Source organism: Pinus tabuliformis, chromosome 9 (assembly GCF_031772625.1).
Source record: "Pinus tabuliformis cultivar Carrire ecotype Pingquan chromosome 9, CPIR1, whole genome shotgun sequence".
Classification (NCBI taxonomy): domain Eukaryota; kingdom Viridiplantae; phylum Streptophyta; class Pinopsida; order Pinales; family Pinaceae; genus Pinus; species Pinus tabuliformis.
Genome location: NC_142307.1, coordinates 1,890,748,865 through 1,890,769,141, shown reverse-complemented (window position 1 = coordinate 1,890,769,141; position 20,277 = coordinate 1,890,748,865). Strand labels below are relative to the sequence as shown.

General features: G+C 38.3%; 1 pseudogene; it reads left to right on the top strand.

Moving 5' to 3' along the window:
* LOC149156495 (galactinol synthase 4-like) overlaps positions 1 to 19,211 on the top strand; it is a 78,961-nt pseudogene extending 59,750 nt beyond the window's left edge.
* The last annotated feature ends 1,066 nt before the right edge of the window (positions 19,212 to 20,277 follow it).

The following is a 20,277-nucleotide window of genomic DNA, read 5'->3' as shown; positions in this document are numbered from 1 at the left end:
GCTCGCAAAAGTAGCTAGGCTGTGGGCATGTAGGTTATGGCTTCTTGGAATTTTAGCAGGCTGGGATTCAGTGAAGGTATTGAGTATTGCAGTGGCAGCAGTCCTATAAGCTCTAAGCCTTCTATCATTAGTGACAAAATTGCCTTTTAGTTGCTGTATGATTAGGTCGGAGTCACCTAGAATGGAAACTTTGGCAACTCCTAGAGATTTCATTAGCTTAAGGCCTAAAAGGAGGGCCTCATACTCTGCCATGTTGTTGGTACATCTAAAGTTTAATCTATAAGCATGACCCTCTGCATGATTGTTTTGTGTATTATGGATCCACACTCCTGCCCCTGCTCCTAGCTTATTAACTGAACCATCAAACTCCAAATACCATAGGATTTCTTGCTCTTGACTAGTATTGAGAGTTTCAACCATTGTCGGAGTGGGCGGATTTGAATTTTCTGTTTCAGGAGGTTCTTCTTGTGTTCTGGTTGCATTGATTGTTCTGTCAGTTTCACGGGTATGGGCAACCGATTCCTCATTCATGCATTCTTCTTGCTCTAAAGCCAAAGGCTTATCGTCAGTTGGAGGACTTGTTTCATCATTAAAAAAAATAAAAGAATCCATATCAGAATAGATCGAATAGATAGGAAATTTTTGGGGCTTTTCCTCACTACTTACCACATACTTCATTAGTGTTTCTCTATACAGTCTCTTTGGTTGCCCAAAGACTGATATAGTGGCATAAGAGAGGTCTAATTGGAGAGATCCTTGGAGTTTTTCTCCCCATGATCTTGACAACAGCATGCCATACTTTGGTGGAATGTCAGCAACCACCACGTCCATTAGGATTGTTTTGTTGGGATATTGGACTAAAGACACACATAAGTCTCTGATTAAGCCTAAACACTTGACCTGACTTGAGTCAAAGGAAAATAAGTCTTTGTAGGGTCTTGTAACCTCAAGGTTTAGCTTCTCCATTACAGCTTTGGGCATAATGTTGTGTGAGGCACCTGAATCAAACATGGCATTATGAAAAACTTTGTCATGTATGTGTAGGTTGACATAAAAGGGTAGAACAGCTCCATGTGCTAATTTTCCATCGACTTCTAGACCGAAACTTAGCTCAGGTTGATCATCTAATACATTGACATCATCCTTATTCTCTGGCATTTGCAGTGATCTTTTGATTTTCTGCCTATAGATATCATGCTTGGCAAGTTCAGAGAGATGCATAGATATCTTTAGTTTACCTATTTCTGCCTCTAAATCAAATGGTTTATCCAATTGGGTTTTAGTATTGTGAGAGGCAGGCTTCCCTCTTTCCATTGGAGTTTCAGTGTTTTTCTCTTGTTCTTCATTGATTTGTTGAACTATTTCTGATTTGGAAAGGTTTTTAGGAGTGCTGTTTACATTTTTCTTTGAGGGAAAAGATACAAAAGGCTGATTTTTAGAGGGTTGAATATCTGTGACCTCCTCTATGGTCACTTCTTTTGGATTTGGGACTATTTTATCAGTAGTTTGTATGAAGGCAGCCTTTTCTTTGATCTTCTTAGGTTGCTTGGTATCATTTGGTTTAATCTTTTCGGGCACATCTATGGTTCTTGTACTCAGCTTATACTGTTTGTGGACTTCATAAACAGCTGAATCATAACCCTGTTTAAAATCAAAAGACTTGCCAGACTTAGTCTGAAATTGATTTATATCATGATCATCTTTGTCTTCTTGGGTTAGGAAAACTTGTTGCTCACCCTTCAAACCCATCAAGTTAATATGAGGGTCCTCTGTCTGCTCACTAGATGTGGATGCTTCAGCATAGTTTTTGTGAAAAGGAGGTCTTATATCATGGTCTGGGCTAGCCCTTCCATCGTTTGAGTTTTGGTTTTTCCTAAAATTTGGGTTTCTGATAGTATTGGCTTGTTGTCCTTCCCATGATGTTTTTCTTTCCATGGTTCCCATTCTATCTTCAAAACTGTTCACCTTATTTAAGATTGCATCCAACTTTTGATCAGAAACTGAAGGTTCTTCTTTAAAAGTGGTTCTTCTCTCGGCTCTTGCTCTATTTCGTTTGGCAATCAGATTTTCCTCCACACTAACAGCTACATTCTGCATGTTTGCTAAGGTTTGAGGGGCTCTCTCCCTCAATTGATATGCCATGTCGGTATTAAAACCATCTGGGAATTTATACAAAGCAAGATCAGGTGGAGGTTTGAGATTCTGTGGGATTGCATTATAAATATTGTTAAATCTTGCACAATAGTCTAAGACAGCCTCTTGAGGGCCTCTTTTGATAATATCATATTCTGATAATATGTGTAGGGGATCTTTCTTTTTCTCCCATCTGTTAAGGAATGTTCGGTAAAGAGCCTCTGGATCAGCTATGGAATTTGGAGTGAGAGCTCTAAACTAGGTCCTTACATCACCTGTTAAACTTTGGACAAAAATCTTCATTCTTACATGATCATCATCTATTTCATAACTCTCAAAATAGTCCTGCATTTTCTTGGTATGTTGCAGGGCTATGCAAGAACCAGTACCATCAAAATATGTGATTTTGGTCTGATAATCCTGAGGCATAGCCCCTGGATTTGTAGGTAGCTGTAGGGGTGCATATATATTAGCCATATTTATAGGGATAAGTGGAACAACAGGAAGAAATGGAACGACTGGAACAGTAGTAGCAACAATGGTAATAGGAGGAGTATGTGTAGTGAATGGAGGAGTGGAGAAGATTCTTTGAGGGGTGGATGAAAAACTAGGAGAGGTGGGGGTTGAACGAAATAAAACTTTGACAGCGGTTGGAACATAGCTTGGCTGGACTGTTTCAGGACTAGAATCCTCTCTTCGCTCTAGCTTCCTAAGGTTCCTTGGGATTATATTGGGATTTTCAAAAGCAGCTGGGGGGTTTGGGTCTTGATTTGACCTTGTATAATGTGAATTCCTCTTAGGAGCCAGCTTCTAACTTATTTTTTGGAATTTTTTGAAGATTCCCCAGTGGAGTCGCTAGTATGTTATCACTCAGGTTTTCTCTTGGCTCCTTAAGGGATACGACCGAGGTAACCACAAACCAATCTTTGGACTGCAGGTCCTAGCCTACCTGCAGTCAGAGAGGGCTCTCTCTTTTTAATTTACCTTTTTTTTGGGTTGATTTTAGGCTAGTTATGGTGTACATGGGTTTTGTTTTGATTTTGGTGGGAAGGAGGATGTTTTCAAGCAGAGTTGGGATGCATAGTGGGAGAAGTTTAGACCATTGGGCATGGAGTCAAGGATTAAGGCTGTTGGTGCGTTTTCTTGGTCACAAGATGAACTACATAGCATAATAGTTTAAACAAGGAACAATATCAAAGCTGGGATAAGGATGAAATGGATGTCAGGGAATGAAAGATAGCTAAGCAGCTTTCATTATGCTAACAGAGGGAAGGCGAATGAACATTATGTAGGAGCAATCAATGATTCCTAAATAACAGTCATATATGAAATAACTAGTGTAAATATGAGCAACGAAGTATCCATATTTAGGACTAATTCAGAGGAAAACATGGAGAAATAACAGGAATTGAGAACAGAATACAAATAAGCAACATCTGGACTATTCATTCTTCCTTTTCCCGCCGATATCCATGACAGTTACATGGCTGGAAATTGCATAGGGTACAGAAGCAGGCAACATAAGGCATGCTATCCTTTAGACAACTATTCTATGAGCATTCTCAAAATGTAATCCACATGAGCTTTGCTATAAATTAAACCGTTTGAATTGTGGTAGAGGATGATGCCTTGGTAGAAACCATCACTACAACACCTAGAATTGCATTGGAAATGCCTTTTCTCTTTTTCATTATGCAACTGATTTTTTCAAGCATAGGAAGATCAACTTCCCCTAACTTCAATACGTGATGGAAGCTACCTCTGACAGGTAGACATGAACATAGGAAGATTCAGAAAACACACACCTTGTCAAAAGTGAAAACAATTGTGATGTTATATGACAAATGACATTTTTTTCACACATAAGGATATACATGAATCATGCTTTGCTTATACAATGCTCTATTAGTCTAGGGTTATGTGGTTTTTGGTGTATGGACAGTTGGTAAGGATAAATATTTTTAGAGTTTGCAAGCAATTCCAATAAAGTGGTGATTGCTAGACGTGTTTTTTGTAGAATAGTTGCCAATATTGAAAGTGTTGTAGTGTAAATGAACACAAATTATTTGCTTTTTGAATTATATATGATTGAAAAACATGTTGAGTATTAGGAAATAGATAATTGTCTACTTGTTTAACATGAATTTATTGTTATTTTATTTTTCAGGTTTTTTAAGTGTAAAAAATGGTGCAAAAGTGGCGTTTATGCATTGAAGTGTCCCGCTTTCCAAATCCAGGTCGAGCAATTATTAAATTGGTCCTTTACAATATGACAACAAATCATTTATTTCATGGAAAGAGAGAATTGCCTAGAATTACGACAAAAAATGAGGCATATTACATTGCCCTTGTTGAAGGGCTAAAAGAGGCAAAACGACATGATGTCAATGATATTGATGTCTTCACCAACTCGGAGTTGATATGTAATCAGATGAAAGGCATTTATCAGGTTCGGAAGGACAATTTAAAACCTCTTTATAAGGAATCAATAAATTTGAGTTGTCAATTTCAACATTTTACCATCAATCGCTCTGCAGATATTGAAAAGATGTCCACTAATATAATGTCCAGTGCATTTTTAAGCACATATGTAGATGTCAAATATGACATAGGATCACCATCCACTGCAACAGAACTCATTGATGACCATCAATATAGATCCCCATTGTGCGAATAGGTTGTTATCATTTTTCTGGGGTTTATCATAGCATGGTTCTTTCACTAAAGAAGAACCTGTTAATGTTTTATTTTTCCCCAAATATATTGACAAATGTAATATATTCCATGTACATGGATAGATGTATTTTGAGAAAAGTAACTAGTTCATGGTTTTGTGATTATCATTAATAAATTTTGGTGTTGTTTGATCCTTCCAGACACCTTAGATCTTTAATTTTGGAGAGATATTGATATGCTATGTGATTCTTCATTGGTTGTTGATCAGTGATGAAAGGTTTCTTTACTATGTTTATAAGGAATTTAATCTTAATAACATTATTATTTCTCAATCACCGAGTCGCTCTTCCCGTCTCCACCTTGGATTTCATCCGAATAGTTTTCCTAGATCACAACTATATTTTGGCTTGACTTCTCTGTCTTTCATATCTTGTGCTTGTGGATTTATCATGATAGTAAGGACCTAGTCTTTTTAAATCAAAGAAAATCTTGCTCATGCCCAGTGTTTCATAAGTAATGAAATGTTAATATTTCTCCAAGAAATCACATCCATCATGATGGTCTACTATGCTAAATCTCCCATGTGACCACTCCACTTCCTCCAAATATTGCACTAGTTTTTCCTCTACTAAGGGATTCTTAGATAAAAACTAGAAAATATGCAGTTGGTGTTCTGGCTGTTATTGTAAGAGAGCTAAGAGGATTACTTGCAATTAGTGACAAGAAACAATACAAGAAAGAGTACAAGAAACAAACTTCTACATTTGTTGTCGAGAATAGAAACTAGTTTAGATCCTTTGCATTATTTTATAAAATGTGGATAAATATAGGGTAGTTTTGGTATTTTCACATTGCTTTAAATTATGTCTGAGCTTAAAGAACTTAAATTTTCAAATTTTCGACAAGGATCTTAGAGGCATCTTCATAAGCATTACTCTGTTTGTGTGATAAAATAAGATTTCACATCACAAACAACAAAGAGTGCACGCGATTACATTCAATGATACAACTGATCTTTTCGGAAAAATGTCCAAGCCATGTAGTTTTGAAGATCGTAAATGTTTAAACAAGATGGCAAAAATTTTATTAAAGAACTTCAAAAATATAATTCTGACTTTGTTATTGTCAAATTAGATTTTCCATTCAAAATAAAAAAATTCAGGTATTGTTGAAAGTAATCAAATACTTTCTGCAATCTTTAGGAACCTGAAAATCAATTTGTCTAACGCTGTCCATATTGTTAACAATTTTAATATGATGTGATAGTTATCAGATCTTATGTTTTACAAGATACCAAAAGTTTCATGACGGGATTAAGAAAGTGCATCATATATGGCTTCTTTTTATATTTCACCCATTCTTCTCATAATAAGGAATGAAAACAATTAAGAGAGAGCAAAGCAAGAAGAATCAAGGGCAACACTAATTTTGTTGTTCATTCTCAAACTATTTGTGAGAAAAGTGAAACTAATGGTGAACAAAAACCATAAGCATTATGGGTAACACAAATTCTTCCATCATTATATAAGCGATATAAATATTAACACCACAAGCATGATTAATGATAAAACCGTTTCAATGATAGTCCAAGCCATAGAAAGTTAATTACTATTTCAGAGATACATCATCAGGTACTTGATTCATGCAATGCTTGCATAGCAAACACTATCTTACCAACTTATTACATATACAAGATTATATTGCAATCATTAAATATTACAAACTAGTAAACCATCTTATTTCATATGCTTAGAGATCATTCTAACCTCCCTCAAAATTCAGTTTATAGCCAAAAACTTACCTTTAAGAAATATGACAGATTTGACAAACATATACATTATGATTGCACAACATGATGACGATATTCAGCTAGAGCCCATATGGGGAAGATATTATGATAGGCAACATAAACCATCACAAAGCAACATAAAGGAAGGCTTATCAGACCTGAAAGACCCATAAAGAGAGGTCTGAAGAGATGAAATGGTACAAAATTTGAATAAACTTGTTAATAAAGGGGAGTGCTCAATACAATGCAAACTATCAATATAAGTTAATGATGTGATACTTTTATAAAAATGAGATAATGCAATAATATTTCCCCAGGTAAACACTAAGGCGTGATGTTAGAATTACTTGTACGTAGACACCTCTCTACTTGCAATTGGTAATGGAAAATTAGGTAATTGACAACACATAAGATTGAAAATAGGTTTTACTAATAAGGGAATAATTTTCTTTGTTACCAGTTCAACACGAAATGAACTAAAGATAGAAAAATGTTCAAAAACATCTAAAAATAGCATAGGTTCATGGCTTTGCAATTATTAACCTGCTAAATCTTCACTCTTTCTTCAAAAGTACTCGATTAAACTTCCAAACTAAGTACAGCTACAAATCAAGTTTAGTTGGCAATATATTCATGGCCACAAGTTTTCAATATAAACGAAGGCCATATTCCAAAGCTGTAAATATACAAAACTGAATGTAACAATTTTGAAGTTCCTGGTAACATGCATTCTAATTGCAAGGCTATTGCCGCTCAATAGCCACATCACAAGCCATGCTAGATTGAATTAAAGTGACATTTATTCTCTTTGCTGGCAAAACGGATTGTAATTTTCCCAATTCCTTGCTTATCCATTTAGTGACTTCTTCTGGCACGTGAAAATGCTTACATAAGTTACTCCTGTGACTTTGAAAAGAAAGTGGATGCTAAAGAAGATGATGATGAAGAAGATGTAGGTGACTCCCCTCCATATGTTTTGACAGACTTTGGGAATTCACTTCTTGATGAGAAACATGTGAAATTGTTTCTCTGTTATGTAGATTTCACTAGAGACCCTACTGGAGAGCTTTCTTCCGTATCAGAGTAGGTATGCATTGTTAAACGTCCATCCAAATAATCTACAATTGGTGAATCTGGTAAGTTCACTTTATATATATCAAGAGCAACAAAGCCATATTCACTTGTCCACTCACTAGCACGTCCTCTGCCATTTGCTGTGATGATATTCTCAGGTTCTGATGCCCATGAAGCACTTTGTATACAAGGACTCCAAGGAGCATCCAGTTCATATCTTTGGTCCCTTTCAGCTCTCTGCCACAGAAAAATTGACAATCTGTCAAGCTCTCCTCAGCGTGCTTTGAATCTCTAGTCTCAACTTGTTCTTATTAGCAAAACAAATCTCACCCTAGAGTGAAAGATGTACCTTTTCCTGACTATACCTTTACTGCCTCGTATGGAAATTCCATGGAGTCCACTGGGCGAGCAAGAGCCTTCAACTGCTTACTAAGAACAAGTATGGTTTCCTGGCACTCTGCAAGCTTCCCTGCAGCTGCATCTATGTCCTTTTCATGAAACTACAGTTAAGTACAAGTTACTCCACTGCTATAGGAATTTAACAAACATTATTGCAAGTGTCTAGGTAGAACAGACTGACAAGGGAAGGGTATAAAACCAACACAATTCGTTGAGAGAACTACTCCGGCCAAGTGATTGACTGGCTCTATAACTGGGTAAATCTTGCCATTTAACTCTTTTAACTGTCCTGCTCAATAGCATGGTCAAGTCATTCTCTTTAAGATAAAAGAAGATCCAAAACACCATCCAGACTCATAAATGTGGCCTAAATAACTTATTTCCTCTCACACTTCAAGCTTTTCTAAAATACTTCATGAATAGCTGATGAATTTATTTGTAGCCCACATATTGGAGTCACATTGTCCAAAAGGTAGAAACCACCATACAATATAATGAATTACCTGAACAAGTTATTACATACTTCTACGGAAAAATACAATGAAGAATCCATTCAATACTCACAAGGGTGTATTACGGACTCCACATAGCCACTATCATATCTTCAAGTAGTATTGGTTGTCAGTGGTAATATGGTGACTACCACAATGCAACTATGAAATCTCTTGCCAGTTTTCAGCGGACAGAATAAATATTGAGATGAAGAACAAAAGCTATTTAAGGACTCCAAATATTAACACAACATGACTAACATGGTCCTATAGAGTAGAAATAACTATATTAAACACCTATGTGATTAAGACCTTGATCCCTGCTCTTTGGGTACTCAGAAGCCTAATCTTTGAATGAACTGAAGCATTACAATTGTACTACATGGTTCCATAGTGATAGTCTCCTTCAACTCCTCATTCTTTGATGAATTTTGGGGTATCATGCTCAAGAGGTAACCTTACTATTTCTTTTTGTTATTGCATTCAAGCATAAATGACTGACAATTAAATTCAGTAATTGAAATATGGATGGATCAAAATTCCATTCACTAGAAAAAAGCACTAGTCCTTGACCATGTAGAAATTTTGAATAATTTAACACATATTCAATGGAGATTATCCTGATCATGTACTATTGCGGAATACATACACAATACATAAGCTCCTCTACGTTGATCATCAATATAGCAGCATCAATAACAATAAAACATCAAGAGCATTCACACATTAACACAGTATGTAACCCGGGGAAAGCATCTCGCTAAAAACCCCAACTATCTATATATTAATTATTGAGACCATGTAACATTACAAAGTACAATGCTTATCACAAGAAATCCAGTATCAGCCCCACCTGTTACACACAATATAGCTAAGATCTGATCTCCAAATCTATTCCACTGCTTGCCTGCCTCCACTGCTTAATACCTGCTCAAGAATGAAATGAGAATGGATTAACCAAACTCGTATTTACCTCCAAAGAATCACTCACACTGGGAAAGACATGAGCAAAGGCTATATTACTGGGCAAATACTTGGGCAAACTCATTGGCATACTCAATCCCCTAATTTTGCAAATCCTCATGCACAACTATAGTCAGAACTGATAGCAATCTGATCCTCTAACACCTGTCCCTGCTGAACTGAACATGCACTGACATGCAACTGAGTTAACTGATGTATTCTATAGTTGCATTATGAGTTAATAATTAGTTTAACAACTCATCATTAGTCTATTTGTAGTTATACTAATTACAACTAGTTTAACCAAGTCAAACTGAACACAACTCCATCAACTCCACAGTCATCTCCACCAAACTCAACTGATTGAGTTCTAACTGAAGTCATGCATGCAACAACTCAACTGACCCATAAGAAAATCATACTTCCTTCTGACAGCTACATGTGCCACATCTATAGCTCAAACTGAAGTGCTCAAAGAGAATAATGTTAAGTTTATAGTCCAAATATTATTATGAGACAATAATATTTGACTTTTCTATTTTGGACAACCAGTCTAAAAATAGACTTTGATCACTCCTGCTGTGATCACTCCTGCTGTGGTCACTCCTACTATGATCATCCCTACTGTGGTCACTCCTACTGTGATCATCCCTGCTGGGATCCAAAAATAGAACTTGCGCCATAATTTGCTTGCGGGCCCACTTAGTGAAGGCGACTCTTTTCACTAAGCTCCATCATCTTGTTGCAATCTCAACACTCACTCTCGACAATATATGGATTATCAGCAACCCCTATCCTACCTCGGTGGTATTCGAATTTGCTCATGGTGAGAGCCTTCATCAGAATATCAGCATCATGATCCTCCGTTGGAATGTATGAGAGCAACATGATCCTCCGCTGCACACAATCTCTGATATGATGGTACCTAATGTTAATATGCTTAGATCTATCATGAAATATAGGATTAGCCGAGAGTTTAATGCAACTTTGGTTATCACAGTAAATCACAGTAGGATCCAAATGAGAACCAAACAAACCAACCAGGATCTTCCTCATCCATATAGCCTCGCATGCAGCCAAACTTGCTGCCATATACTCGACCTCCGCTGAACTGAGTGCCACGGATCTCTACTTCCTGCGGTACCAAGAAAATGCTGTCGATCCAATACTGAAGACCCCTCCTGATGTACTCTTTCTGTGCATTGGGCTCCCTACCCAATCTGCATCCGTGAAGCCACATAGCTTCACCTCATCCTCCTGTCTGTACCAAAAACCATATCCTGATGTGCTTCTCAAATAACGCAATACATGCTTGCCCGCCTTCCAGAAGAGCTTGGTAGGCTTAACCATAGCTTGTGAAAGCAGGTTAACTGCATAGCATATATCGGGTCGCGTATTGAATAAATACATCAGCGACCCCACCAACTATCGATAAATAGTGGCATCCACTTCTTCTCCCGAAGTGGCATCCTCCTTCCTCCAAACTCCAGGAAGAGGAGTATCAATAGGCTTGCAACCATGCATGTTGAACTTCTCCAGTATCTCCCGAGCATACTTGCCCTGAGAAACAAACAGTCCACCACTGCGCTGCCATATTTCCAATCCTAGGAAATAGTGAGGGAGGCCCAATTCCTTCATCTCAAACTCCTTAGCAAGATCATCCTTGAATGAATGTATCAACAACTCATCACCCGTTAGAATCAAATCATCAACATACAGTACAATGATAAGCAACTTACCCTCCACCAAAATCTGGTATAGGTTAGGATCTGCCTCGCTCTTGGAGAATCCAAGTCCTGTGAAATAGCTGTCTATCCGTGTGTACCAAGCACATGGTGCTTGCTTCAACCCATATATTGCTCTCTTGAGCCTGCACACATGCGACTCGCTGCTGAAGACCTCAAAGCCTTCGGGTTGCTCAATGTAGGCCTCCTCCTCAATGACTCCATTGAGGAACACAATCTTCACATCCATCTGATGAATGTGCCATCCCATCTACACTGAGAGAGAAAGAATCGTCTGTATGGAAGAATACCTTGCAGCAGGTGCAAAGGTCTCCTCATAATCGATCCCCTCTATCTGTGAAAAGCCTCGGGCAAAAAATCTTGCCTTGTACTTCTCCAAACTCTCATCAGCTACCTGCTTAACTTTGTAGATCCATCTCGAACCCACCACTGATTTCCCTTCTGGTCTAGGAACAATCTCCCATGCACTGATTCTGACAATAGAATCATACTCTTCCACCATGGCGTCTACCCATGCGGGATCCTCCACAGCTTCCTCGAAAGAGGATGGCTCAGTCACAACACACTTTCTCATAAGAGCCATGTATCTAGTGTACCGATCAAGTGACTATCTCTGCCTGCTTTGGGCTGTATGTGGTCCTACAACTTTCTCTGCATCTTGAGCCAGTCACTGAGCTTCTGTCAAGCACTTTCACCCTCTGATTGTTGTCGTTGCATGAGTGTTCTCTTCCACTACATGAACCTCGTCCTGTGGCTGATCCACATCCTGAAGCTCATCCTTAAGAACTAATAGATCCTCATCTGCATGCAAGTGTAGCTCCCTCTCAAGCAAACACTTCATGGCTTTCTCCTCCTGAAATTTTATATCTCGTCACACAACAATTTTACCACTGTCTGGAAAATACACACGATAGTTGTGAGGCGTATCAATGTACCCCACAAATATCCCAACCTCTGCGGTTGGCTCCAACTTCTTCCTGGCATCCTTCGTCACATGCATGTAAACGTTAGCACCAAAAATCCTCAAATGAGAAAGATCAGGCTTCTTACCAGAATAAGCCTCCTTGGGTGTACTCATGCCAAGTATCCTATGAGGACAACGGTTCTGCACCTAAACTGTTGTATTGCATGCTTCCGCCCACAAGTGAAGGGGTAGGCCCTGATCATGCAACATTTCCCGTGCAGCACCCACAATCGTTCTGTTCTTCAGCTCAACTACCTCATTTTGTTGTGGGTTATGGGGAGCTGTGAGCTCTCTTTGAATCCCTTCTGCCTTACATAAATCCTTGAACTCGTCCGAGATGTATTCACCACCATTATCGCTCCTAAGAGCCTTCACCTTCTTCCCCGACTCCTTCTCGACCAATTCTTTGACTTCAAAGAACTTTGAATATGTCTCGCTCTTCTTCTGCATGAAGAAGATCCATCACTTACGAGAGAAATCATCAACAAAAATCACATAATACCTGTGTTTTTCTGTCGAAGCAACTGAGAAAGGTCCACACACGTCTGTGTGAATTCTCTCAAGGATTTTCATGGTACGACTATCCTTCTCATGAAAGGTGGCTTTCACAAACTTCCCCAAAGTACACCCTTTGCACTGATCTGACTGCGCAAGAGTGCCTTTAGGAAGCCCTGTAGTGATCTGCTGCAGTATCTTTAAGGCTCCATGGTGAAGGTGACCCAATCTCCTATGCCACAACTCGCCATCATCCCGGCTCACCAATCCTTCTGCCTTGCCTACCATTGCTGCGCATCCATCTACATGCAATTGATAAAGGTTTCTCACTCGAACCCCTATCTTCCAGGTCTCACCAGTTGTCTTGCTGCGCAGGAAAGCCTTTCCCTCACTGAAAACAACATCATACCCCTTGTCTTCTAACATCGCCACAGAGATAAGATTCTTCTTCAATCCTAGAACATGCATGACTTTCTTCAATACGAAGGGTTTACCAGATCCCTCTCAAAGGAAATGGTATCGATACCGGTCGACTGTATCTACCATCATCGCCCATCTCGATGTGCACTCCAAGATCTTTGTCCTCGAGATTAGAAAAAAAATCTCTATCTCCCGTCTTGTGAAAAGACGCACCACTATCCAAGAACCACACCGATCCCATCACACTTGAAACCAAGAATGTGATCAATGAAAAATCAAGCTCAAACTGCGAGGCTAGAGCCTCTCCTGCTACAGATCCAGCAGCTTGCTTGTTCTTCTTCTTCTGCGGATAATTAGTGGCATAGTGTCCGTGCTGGTGACAGTTAAAACACTTCACCTTGGACATGTCCTGCTTCTTGCCTTTCGCACCAGACTGAGAAGCTTTCTTGCTCTTCCCTTTCTTTGCTTTGGCAGCCAAAGCACAATTTTCTTCATCAGATACCTTTGATGAAGATCCATTCTCACACTTATTGTTTTTGAGTTTATCCTTGAGCACCAGGTCGCTCTTGCTTTGGAATAACATTTGCAATCCGTTGAAAGACATTTCAACAACACTGCTGCAAATTCGATCTCCACCAGCTCCAAACTCAACCGCCTCGGATCTAAGATTCGTGAGAACACAATATTTCTCGTAGAGAGATTGACTGTATGGGCATTCACCGGATATCTCACCTTCCAAAGGAAGGATGAATCCAGAGGCTACCTGGCCCGATTACAGACTCTGCCTGAAGAAATAGAATGTAAACACTTCCTGAATAGTAGATCTGATGATCAACAACTCCGATACCATGTAGAAATTTTGAATAATTTAACACATATTCAATGGAGATTATCCTGATCATGTACCACTGCGGAATACATACACAATACATAAGCTCCTCTACGTTGATCATCAATATAGCAGCATTAATAACAATAAAACATCAAGAGCATTCACACATTAACACAATATGTAACCTGAGGAAAGCATCTCGCTAAAAATCCCAACTATATGTATATTAATGATTGAGACCATGTAACATTACAAAGTACAATGCTTATCACAAGCAATCCAGTACCAGCTCTACCTCTTACACACAATACAGCTAAGATCTGATCTCCAAATCTATTCCACTACTTGCCTGCCTCCACTGCTCAATACCTGCTCAAGAATGAAATTAGAATGGATTAACCAAACTCGTATTTACCTCCAAAGAATCAATCACACTGGGAAAGATGTGAGAAGAGGCTATATTACTGGGCAAAGACTTGGGCAAACTCATTGGCATACTCAATCCCTTGATTGTGAAAATCCTCATGCACAACTATAGTCACAACTGATAGCAATCTGATCCTCTAACACCTGTCCCTGTTGAACTGAACATGCACTGACATGCAACTGAGTTAATTGATGTATTATATAGTTACATTATGAGTTAATAATTAGTTTAACAACTCATCATTAGTCTATTTGCAGTTAGACTAATTACAACTAGTTTAACCAAGTCAAACTGAACACAACTCCATCAACTCCACAATCAACTCCACCAAACTCAACTGATTGAGTTCTAACTGAAGTCATGCATGCAACAAATCAACTGACCCATAAGAAAAGCATACTTCCTTCTGACAGCTGCATGTGCCACATCTTAGCTCAAACTGAAGTGCTCCAAGAGAATAAGATCAAGTTTATAGTCCAAATATTATTATGAGACAATAATATTTTACTTTTTCTATTTTGGACAGCCAGTCTAAAAATAGACTTTGATCACTCTTTCTGTGATCACTCCTGCTGTGATCACTCCTGTTGTGGTCACTCTTGCTGTGATCATCCCTACTGTGGTCACTCCTACTGTGATCATCCCTGCTGGGATCCAAAAATAGAACTTGCACCATAATTTGCCTACGGGCCCACTTAGTGAAGGTGACTATTTTCACTAAGCCCCATCATCTTGTTTCAATCTCAACAGACCATAGAATGAACTTCTAAGTATTTAGAATTATTCATTGCTGTGAAAGCTATTAGCGTAAAAATATTTCATTCCAATTTGTGGCAATCTATTACTTTGGAATGAATACTCATCAACAAATTGACTACTACACTTCACATATATAAGCTTGTAACTTACATGTCTTACATTTTTCACAGTCTGCTTGAAAACACAATTGATTTCTTACATCTGATTAGATTTTCAAATGCAAAATGTGAGTTCATCTAAAGCAGATCTGACAAGCATGCCACTCTTTTCAGGTTCATGACCAAAGAGCTCTCTCTAGACTCTGTTCATATAGAATTTTTCTTTGAATCCACAAGACTTTGAGTGTTTCATTTGCATCTTGGGCATCCAATTATTCCATTTCATTCAAGTTGGCCAGAACAATGCTACTAGAACTTTATCTGGTTTCTAAGCTTGCTTGAATTATGGGTGTGTGTTTTCTGAATCTTCCTATGTTCATGTCTACCTGTTAGAGGCATCCTCCATCACCTAGTGAAGTTAGGGGAAGTTGATCTTCCTATGCTTGAAAAAATCAGTTGCATAATGCAGAAGAGAAAAGGCATTTCCAATGCAATTCTAGGTGCTGTGGTGATGGTTTCTGCTAGGGCATCATCCTCTAGCACAATTCAAACGATTTAATTTATAGCAAAGCTCATGTGGATTACATTTTGTGAATGCTCGTAGAATAGCTATCTAAAGGATAACATGCCCTGTGTTGCCTGCTTCTGTACCCTATATAGTTTCCAGCCATGTAACTGTCATGGATATCGGTGGGAAAAGGAGTATCAACTATAATATTTGCAGAAAAAAGGCTTTTGGGAAATTCACTTCTGCATATTCTCCAAAACTAGTGACTGTAGATGTTACTGAAGTACAAGTGCTCAGTCTAGCAACCCATCAATTTCTTGCAAATGTATATGTATGTAATCAATTCTAGATTCTGCATAAGTCCAAAATCATGATCCATAAGCATAGATTACATATGAATCAGATCAAATAGCACAGAAAGAAAAAAAGAGCAAAAATCAATGAATTGACAAAAAAGTGTAAAGAGAGAAGACAAATAGATAAAACAGAACATGAATCCCATTGTCCTCCTCCAAGAATTGGAGAGGTTGGAGATGGAGTTATTAGACACTAACTATCTCAATACACAAGCCAAGAGACTTGCAAAAGAATATAATCCCAAAACCTTTTATTGATACTACGATTAAGGGGAGGAAATCCAATGACCATGAACATAATTGGCACAAAAGAATGCTAGCTATTTGTGATGCAAAATTTCCTCTAAGATGAGACTCCTTGCGGCTTGCCTAGTTCATTTTCTATATGGGCGCTCCCTCTGAACTAAAGGAATGCTTTATGGAACAGGATCAACAGCTAGAAATTGCAGATATTAGGGTTATCCAGACTATGTTGATCATGTTTTTGGAGGTGCCTTTTTTTGAGGAAATAGGTCATGGATAGAAGGCCATTCTATGGGTATGTTGACATCATAACTATATTGGCTGGCTGTCCTTCTCAAAGATCCTTGGTGATACCACAAATCTATATGGAATGCGTGGCAGGTAATCAGGATAGTCTTTGGAGATAGAGTTATTAGGCACCTATCTTAATGTGCAGGCTAGTAAACTTGTATAAAAATATGACCCCTAAACCTTTTATTGAAAGTAAACATAAATAGAAAATGGTATTCGAATGATGACAAACATGAATGGCACACAGCTGGCACAAAATTTTCCCCTATCTGGTTGTAATCCAAGGTTTCCTTTTAAGATGTGGTTATTTCATGGTTCATTCGGTCTATGTCACTCCCAACTAAAGCAACCTGCGTCATAAAACAGGAACTGGAATTGCAGCTTGACCATGCTTTTGTGACACAAAAGTGCGCTAGCTATTTGTGATGAAAGGTTTCATTTAGGATGAGATTCCTTGCTTGGTCCATTATCTATATGGCACTCCTAACTAAAGGAAAGCTCCATGAAACCGGACTAATAGATCAAAATTGCAGCTATGCCTATTTGGAGGTGCAAGTTTGCTAAGGAGGTCAGACTTGGATATAAGACCATTTTATGGGTATTTTTACATTATAACTTTATTGATAGGTTGTCCTTTTCAAGGATCCTTGGTACTGCTATAAATCTATTTGGAATGTATGGCAGGTAATCAGGGTAATTTTCAGTAGCGTAAGAGATGATCTGTGCCACAGTGGAGGAGAGCCCCATGCTTAGTTCTAACATATTGCTTGATTGGCTGTAGGACCAATATTCTACTCACTCCAACTCCCCCACTTTGTGTGCAACTCTATGAGTGCTTAAAGAACTTCTCACCTCCTCTATACCAAAATGTTTGAAGATCTGTCCAGACAAAGGGTACCTATAATTGGTGGATTTTCAATTTCCAATTATATAGCCATTCAATTTTCATATCATCTGATTGCTTTAAGAAATTTTGTGTAAAGCTAATGTACAATCTAGATCCAGTGCACTTTCCCTGGCATACGTCGATAGTGGGGAAACCTAGGGATGTTAATTCGATGTAATGATGGTTTTTGCATCCCTTTTAGTAATCTTCCTATCAGGCTTTTAAAGATAATGAAAAAAATTACCCCAATTCTGAGGATTCAGCAAGAATTTAAAAATAACACAACACCAAAATCCTGAAAATTGCTAGTGAATAGCACCATGGCTTTTGTTTCTAGAGTTTGTTGATTGAAGTACAATATTTACAAATGGGCCTCAAAGCAAACTATTATTATCAATTTGAACAGTTAAAATACCACACCTACACAAAGAAAAATACAGGAAAATTGGTTAATTCAACTAAAAGCATTGCAGTTATAACAATTGCATCAAGCTCCACTATGGTTACTCTTCTTTTTGGGCTCCAAGCTTGCCCTCCGGAGTCCCTCTCTTTACATAGAAATGGATCAAACTTGTCCAGAGCTTGTAAACCCAGATGGGGCTCTCGAAAAGAGCCAGAATGATAGTAACCATCAATGATCTAGCCCTCCAGTAAGGAATAACGACATCTGTCTTACCAGTGAGGTGGAAGGAGGCCAACTTCCATGCCAACCAAGGCACAACAATGCACCTCACCACGGTAAAATACACAGTGAAAAATGGAGAAACAGAACTATCGATCATGTGGCCAAGGCAGACTCCATTTTAGCCATATGAGAAATAGTCCACACATTCTGTAATGGAGTCATCGATTCCCTTGCAGCTATCAGAGAGATGGCCAAGAGCCGTCCATGGTGTGCATAGTACTTGCAAGTTACTCGGTAGAAGGAAGTTGCAATATGGTGAAATATAAAGAGGTGATCAGATGGGTTGGCAAGCAAATAGTGGAGCAAGTCCACAATGAAATATGCAGGTGCTTAACTCCATGATTTTGTTCTCTAAATCTGTGTTGGGTGCATCAAGCTTCCATGGGTTACTGCGCATGTAGTGAGTAGAGAGAATGCAAACGATGGTTGCATGAACGAATGAGATGCCACAGCTCGCAGCCTCAAACCTGTTCTTGTCCTTCCGATTTCACTTGTTCTAGTCACTGGTGAGCTGCAGGGGAGTGTTGGGTCGAATGCAGCCCGCGGTTAATTCCCAAATTCGAATTGAGGTGTGAATGGTGGCAAGACAGCGATGGAACCCCTATCAGACATCATTAAATGGGGAGGGTGGTGGAGCTGGGCGGAGGAATTGCCGGCCGCCGGAGCCGGAGGTTTTTCCAGCGGCGATGGAAACCGGGCAATTCCTCCACCTGAGTAGACTACTCCGAAGAAAATATGGAGAAGGAAGATACGAAGAAAATATGGAGAAGGAAGATATAAAGATGTTGGTGCAGAAATGGTGGGACATATACAATGACCTCTCTCTCGATCACTCAGGAACAGGACACGCTACAATTCCCGATCCGATTTCTGAGGGTGACAGAAAACCAAATAATCTGCAACAAGTGTCTGATAATTCTTTCCTTTCTGAGATGTCAACGTCCCCCAACTTCATGCCTGCTCCGCCTGCAGCTTAAGAGATTTGAATTTTTTTAAAAGTTGTCTACACTGTATATATACTATAATTCGCCGGTGTAGATGGTGACAATATTGTGTATCCAAAAGATAATACTGTACATGCTGAAGATAAAATGCTGATGTTTCGTTGACCGTTATTGATGGTAAAGTCATTGGATTAATATTTGAGAAAATACAAATTGCCTTCTGTATGAGTTGCGGCACCCATACCTATTTAGTTTTTTATTTAAGTGAATATCAATAATAACACTACACGCTTGCGGTGTTCTGTCACAAAGCATTACTTATGATAACTATTATGAAGTCCAATCATATGGGATGGAAAAATCAGTTTGAACTCTTTTGCTTTCGGTACTTCAAGAATAATGTAGTTGTTTATACAAATAAACATTAATAATACCATTACACGCTTCCCATGTGATGTCACAAAGCATTAAGTATTATTATAAAGTCCACTAAGCGTGGATGGACAAATCAGTTTTGAGCTCAAGAGTTTGTTTCCAGGAATTTAAGAATAATTTAGTTTTTTCTTTAAATGAACATCAATAATAGCACTAGACTACACGCTTGCGAAGTGACGTAACAAAGCATTACATATTATTACTAAAAGTCCACTCACCTTGATGACACCCATATATTATACAGATTGGCTTTAAATGTGAGCTGTTCGTTCACAGTTTCATGAGAAATATATCAAGGTTTTATTTGCACGAACATAAATAACAAATGCTTGCCATACTTTTAATTGAATTTTTAAAAAGAAATCTGTGAACATAATATCGTATTTCATGATTAGTGATATCACATTAGTTTTAAAAACGAGTTATCATTCTCAAATTAAGCATCGAAACAAAAAGCAGTCAGCGATAGAGTTTCTTAAAAATTAAAAATTATATTTATAGAGATTTCTAATAGAAACCATTGTAATTATATAAATTAAATGATTGGTAATTTTGATGGGAATTTTATAATAAGCTTAATAAATTTGGTCTCGTGCCTTTTGTTGTTTGATAGATTTTTGGTTGAAATGAAACTATTTACATATTTCTATATCATTTTCATAGT